We start from the raw sequence: 6,953 nt of genomic DNA, 5'->3' as shown, positions 1-6,953 counted from the left end.
CCTCAAAACTTGATTATGAAATAAACCGAAATAAAAGATAGATCTCACCGGGGTTAGACGTCCGTTGGCTCGAGCTAGCTCTGATACCAAAATGATACACGCCTTGGCTCGGAGAGGATGGAATCTGATCCAAAACGCAATCACCCGCACTTCACGGAGAAGGCTCTCGAATTCGCGTTCGGATTGTGGTTAAAACGAAGGGGAATTTGATGGATCTTAGTTTCAATCACCGGCTCTAAAAGGCTCTCGAATTCAAAACTAAGATAGAAAAATGGATGGAACGAAGGGGAAGAATAGATAGTGGACCTCGGACACACCAAGGCTTGAGTTCGGACACACCAAACTCGTGATCTCAGACACACCGAAGATCGGGATAAATTTCGGACAAACCGAAGAAGAGTTTATAAAACTCAAAATGTTTGAGACATTCTACAAGTCTGATTACAAATGATGCATTACAAGGTCTTTATATAGGCCAGAATTCTCAACTACAATATTAAATGACAAGAACATGCAGGAGGGGTCGGAATCCAATGCATTAAATGAGGTGATTGGGGAGCTAGTTGTTGGAATTGCCTTGATGTTGCATTAAATGAGGTGGTTGGGAAGCTAGTTGTTGGAGTTGCCTTGATGATGAAGAAGCTTGCTTTGGATAATTGTCTTGCACTCCAAGAAACTTCCTTTTACTTGGTGGCTTCGATCCGAGGTATGCTTCTGTCAAGATCTTCGTTTCGAGATGTTGCTGGGTCCGATGTCCTCATCATTCCCTCTCTCTTCAGAAGTTTTGTCCTCATCACCTTTGGTTTTGAATATTCCTCCTCCGTCGGTTCTGAGTAGAATGATCAGAATTTGTAGAAAAATAAAATGCGGAAATAAAATAAGACAAATAGAAAGGAACGAAATTACTTTTATTGCTACATCTCTTTTTCTTCTGGTTACATTACAATGAAAATGAAATAAATATTTATAGGAAAATTAAGAAACGAAGTAAAAAAGAAATATAGATACAATGGAAATAAATCAGATACATAATATTTGGCATAATGATATTGTATCCATTATTATTCTCTATCATATCTCAAATCTTATTTTACTCCAATCACATATTCGTTTTTCCATTTTAACATTCCCCCTCAAGATTGACTTTGAAAGAATGAAAAAGTCAATCTTGAATTGATAATGCTATAAACCGTCCAGACATTTTCATTGTCTTTGGAAAAATTCATAAACACCAAATAATATTCTTTTAGAGAGCATTAACCATTTTCAAATCACTTCGCTTGACTTTAAAGTTCTAACTTTAACTCTTTTTGTCATAGTATCTTGCTCGATCTTAGAGTTTTTAGCTTTGACTTTTGTTTGTCATAGCACATCGTTTGAATTTGAATTCTTACTCTCCTTTGAACGATTTCGATATATGAATATCCAAAACGCAAAAGAAAGAAGAGATTAGAAAATTAAAAAAAAGAAACATATAGTCCAGATCGCAACGCTGCTCTGATACCATGTAGAAAAATAAAATGCGGAAATAAAATAAGACAAATAGAAAGGAACGAAATTACTTTTATTGCTACATCTTTTCTTCTTCTGGTTACATTACAATGAAAATGAAATAAATATTTATAGAAAAATTAAGAAACGAAGTAAAAAATAAATATAGATACAATGGAAACAAATCAGATACATAATATTTGGCATAATGATATTGTATCTATTATTATTCTCCATCATATCTCAAATCTTATTTTACTCCAATCACATATTCGTTTTCCCATTTTAATAGAATCTTCATCCTCTTCGAGAGGAACTCTTGGATTTTGCATTCTCCTTGGTCTTTGTTGTGCATCAGGTGGATCCGGTTCTGGATTTGCGTTATTGGGGCGCATATTGAACCTAACAGATTATATCCTTTCTGGTGCCTCTTCTAAACCCGTTAAGCGTTCCTCTAGGCATTGTAGGACTTGTAAGATCGCAGCTTGAGTATTCTTTGCGTTCTCAGCCATTGTTCTTGCACAAACACACACAAAAATCAAAATAACAAGAATAAAATCGAATCAACAGCGTTACCTTGCGTGTGGCCTTGAACCGGGCTCTTATACCAAAAAAATGATATACGCACGGTTGTCAAATGGAGCAAGGCTCAAGTTAGATTGGAGGTTCGGTAGGCTTAGGAGCTTCTCACCGAATGATTCCGAAGAGAAAATAGTGGAGAAGTGTTCTAGGCTTATGAGCACTCAGATTTCACTTCAAAGAGGATGGAAATTACGATGGATAGATGACACCACAAAGAGGGATGACAGACTCTTTGATCTCGTCACAAAGGTTTCGGCTAATGAAATTGAGAATTCCACCCAAACACTAGCTCGAAGACTCGGGTTTGCTTGAGAATTTCAAGACAAAATTGAGAGAGAGATGAACAAGAAATGCTCTGAATTTTATTATGCAGTCTAATCTGTAAAAACTTGACAAAGGGGTCTGTTTAAATAGGCAAATTCGCAGAAGAGAAGAAAAGGAAAATATCTAGCTTATTGTCTAACAAGAAAGAAAAGAATTGCTGGAAAATACTTAAAAGGAAAGAAAATTCTTCTGCAGCAATCAAACTCCAACGACAAGTATGAATATGACAAGAAGATGATTCTCCCATCCTCTAAGGGAAAGTCTCCATATCTGCAGAAATCCCTTGAATGATGCTTCTAACGGCTAGGCTGAGTTGGCAGATTTGAGATCAGACTTTGATGATTTCAGGTGCTTGTTATGCTGATCAGGTGTTCTACAACAAGCTCCCTAATGGTGTCTTCAGGTGTTGGACAACAAGAGCTAAAAAACGAGCAGACTCTTATTGCTTAATTCGCAAGCTTCTTCGGTTCTTGGATTGTCTTCAAGGGTCTTGGCCACAAACTTGTTGATTCTTGAACGCAGGCTCCTTGGTCGTTCCCTTGTGAGTGGTGGATCGGGAATGATTGGAAAGACTGGTTCATTGGTTGTCTCTCCTTGCTTGTCCTCCTCCTTGGCTCCTTTGTGCTCCTCAGCTCCTTTGTGCGTTCCATGGTTTCCTTGCTCCGCTTGCTCCTCGTTTAGTCCATCTAAGTCGATGACCTCATCAAATGGAGAGGTTAAAACCGAAGCTGAGGGTGAATCTGATTCAATGGCGTCTTTGGAGAGTGATGTAGATGAGCAAGAGGCTAAGTCAGGTAAACTGATGGTGACTAGAAAGGTTTTGAATCTTCGATCGAAAGAAGAGGAAAAAATTCAGCGAGAAAACATCTTTTATACAAAATGTGTTGTCAAGGACAAGGTTTGTAGCTTGATCATTGATAGTGGGAGTTGTACTAACTTGGCGAGCAATTCTTTGGTTGAAAAGCTAGGGTTGCTTACTCAAAAGCATTCAAAACCATACAAACTTTAGTGGCTGAATGACAGTGGAAAAGCAAAGGTTCACAGACAGTGAAGGTTCCATTTCGAATTGGCAAATACGAAGATGAAGTGCTATGTGATGTTGTACCTATGCAAGCTGGTCATTTACTTCTTGGGCGGGCATGGCAGTTTGATACGCGTTCTCAACACGATGGATACTCCAACAAATATTCTTTTGAGTTCAAAGGGAAACAAATCAGACTGGTTCCTTTGACTCCTAAAGAAGTGTGCGAAGATCAACTCCAAATGATCAAGAATGAGAAGAAATTGTGTGACCATGAGAAAAATCCAGTTAAAGGCCTTTGAGAGTATACCCGTGAGATCAAACACAAATTTCTTCATGAGAGCGAGAGAGATTAAGAAACTTTGCTTTCACATCAACCTATGTTTGTACTTCTGTACAAAGAGGGACTTTGAACACTAACGAACTCACTTCTACTTTGCCTAGTGTTGTTCTTGATCTTCTGCAGGAATGTGACGATGTTTTTCCGAAGGAGATTCCAAATTGACTGCCACCATTACGAGGAATCGAGCATCAAATTGATTTTGTTCCCAGTGCAAGTATTCCGAACAAGGCAGCCTACACAACAATCCCGAAGAAACCAAAGAGCTTCAAAGGCAAATTTTGAATCTGATGGAGAAGGGACACGTCCTAGAAAGCATGTCACCATGTGCCGTGTCGGTGATTCTTGTACCAAAGAAATATGGTACATGGCCAATGTGTGTTGATTGTCGTGCAGTCAAACAAATCACGGTAAAGTATCGCCATCCTATTCCGAGACTTGATGACATGTTAGATGAGTATGGTTTAAAATTCTTTTCTAAGGTTGATTTGAGAAGTGGCTATCATCAAATATGCATGAAAGAATGTGAATGAGTGAAAAACAGCCTTTAAAACAAAGCATGGGTTGTATGAATGGTTGGTTATGCCTTTTGGCTTAACAAATGCACCTAGCACGTTTATGAGGCTGATGAATCACGTTCTTAGACATTTACTAGGACGTTTCGTGGTTGTGTATTTTGATGATATCCTGATATATAGTAAGAACCTTGTTGAACATGTTGAACACATCAAATCTGTCTTGGATGTTCTGCGAAAGGAGCGATTGTTTACTAACCTCAAGAAATGCACGTTTTGCACTAATAAGTTAGTGTTTTTAGGCTTTATGGTTAGTGAGCAGGGAATTCATGTCGATGAAGAGAAGATCGCAGCCATAAGGGATTGGCCATGTCTGAGGACAGTTGGTGGCGTGAGGAGCTTTCATGGACTTGCAAGTTTTTACAGCAGGTTTGTTAAAGACTTTAGCACCATAGCTGCACCACTGACATAAGTTGTCAAGAAGAATGTCGGGTTTAAGTGGGGAGACGCACAAGAAGCTGCTTTTCAACTTTTGAAAGAAAAATTCACTAATTCTCCGCTCTTGTCTCTACCTGATTTTTCTAAAGCTTTCGAGGTAGAATGTGATGCATCTGGTGTAGGTATTGGAGTTGTTTTGATGCAGGAAGGAAAGCCAATAGCTTATTTCAGTGAGAAGCTAAGTGGAGCGTAACTAAACTATCCCACTTATGACAAAGAGTTTTATGCTTTGGTGAGGGCGCTTCAAACTTGGCAACATTATCTTTGGCCGAAAGAATTCATCATTGATGTGGACATCCAAGGCAACACCATTGGAGCTGAACTCATGCAAGGACGAGCTGCATCGGAAGCTAGCTACGGGATGAACACAGTGGGAGAAAGCGTTGAGCCAATTGGACCGATTACAAGATCTCGTGCCAAGAAGCTGCAAGCTGCACCAAATGGCCTTATTCTCCCTTGTTTGGGTCAAGAACACTTGGAAGAATGTGTTGGGTTGGTCCAACAACAAGCCCATCCCATTTATCCACATGATATCAAGCTTGGAAGGCCCACAAATGAAGCCCATATTTTAGGCCCAATAAGGGTGACGAAAATTTACATCAATTCTGGTCAAGATGTCTTTTCAATACCATCTTGAAGACCACAAAGTCACCATTATGGTTTTCTTGAAGTTCACACAATCACATTCAAGACTTCTTGAAGACCACACATTCACACCTCGTTGTTTGTTCTTATTTATGTTATGTTGCTAAGTTTCATGTATGGTGATCTATAAATAGGGATCCCATATCACATTTGAAAACACAACTTTGAAATATATTTTTGAGAGGTTTCTCTTAGAGTTCTTTTAGAACTAATTTATGAACTTATCGGATCTTCATCCGTGGCGTTCAATCTTGACGTATCAAGTGTTGATTCCGTACAACACTTGTGGCGTCTTCGATCACCCTACGTTTCTAAACCAGGTTCACTCGGGGTTTAAGACAGTTCGTCTCGAACGCTTGCTTAGGTTTCGTTTGCGAATTGTTTAGGGGTTTAGGGAACCCATCCACCGCCTATCGGGAAATCTATCGATCTTGGGATCATATCATTTGGTGTTTTGTTGCAGTTCATATCGAAGAATCAACAAGAAAAAAATCTGAAAAAAAAAAAGAGAAAGAAAGAAAAACAAAGAGAAAGAACAAGAAAAAAAACGAAAAAAGAAAAAAAAAAACAAATCGGAAGTTGATTAAAAAAAAATTTGTGTCGGTTTATATTTCCATTTAAGTCATTGTCAAATATCGTTTGAGTCGAAGTTCCATCTTTGAGTCATATGAGTTTTTGATGTTTTGGGTATTTGTTTTTCTGAATTTATAATCACTAGTATTCACCATTTTGAGTTGGTTTAGTGAGTTGAGTTTTGAATTCCATTGTTGTTGCATCTGATTGAGTTCCTTAATTAGTTTGCACAAGGATTCATAAGAGAAACGGGAGAATTGAGTGACACATTGAGGAAACAATATTTTTGAGTGATTTGTGAGGTTCTTACATTCACAATGGCTAACGTTTTTACTTGCAGGAAACATTCACAATGGCAGATCAGGACAACGAGCAAAATCTAATGGGAGAAGGTTTGAATCCTTTGCAAATGCAAGCGTTGAAGGCTCATCTTGAACGCACCATTCTTCAACGTATTGAGCCATACTTGCAACGTATGGATCAAAGGGAGAATGAGGAACGAGCTGCAGTGCAAAGACAACCTCGAAATATTCCCGAAAGAGCTACAACACCACAAAACTTGTTTCTAACAACGCAGAGGACGTGAGATCAGATTTCTATGAACCTCCTCGAAGACAAAGATGAGAAAGAAGAGCTCGGGAACAGGTTAATGATGATCTCAACGGTATAAAACTCGAAATCCCATCTTTTCATGGCAGGAATGATGCTGAAACTTACTTGGAGTGGGAACGGAAGGTTGAGATGGTGTTTGACGTGCATCACTATTCGGAGCGAAAGAAAGTGAAGTTGGCAGCAACTCGCTTTAGTGACTATGCACTTGCATGGTGGGATCAACTTGTGACCATACGAAGAATAAATGGCGATAATCCTATTGATACATGGGATGACATGAAAGCGGTTATGAGGTGACGTTTTGTGCCAAACCACTATCATAGAGACGTTCTCACGTTTGAGACGTGTGGTG

This window comes from Tarenaya hassleriana, unplaced genomic scaffold, assembly GCF_000463585.1.
Source record: "Tarenaya hassleriana unplaced genomic scaffold, ASM46358v1 Cleome179, whole genome shotgun sequence".
NCBI lineage: Eukaryota > Viridiplantae > Streptophyta > Magnoliopsida > Brassicales > Cleomaceae > Tarenaya > Tarenaya hassleriana.
The sequence above is the reverse complement of the archived record's forward strand: the minus strand, read 5'-3'. Positions refer to the sequence as shown.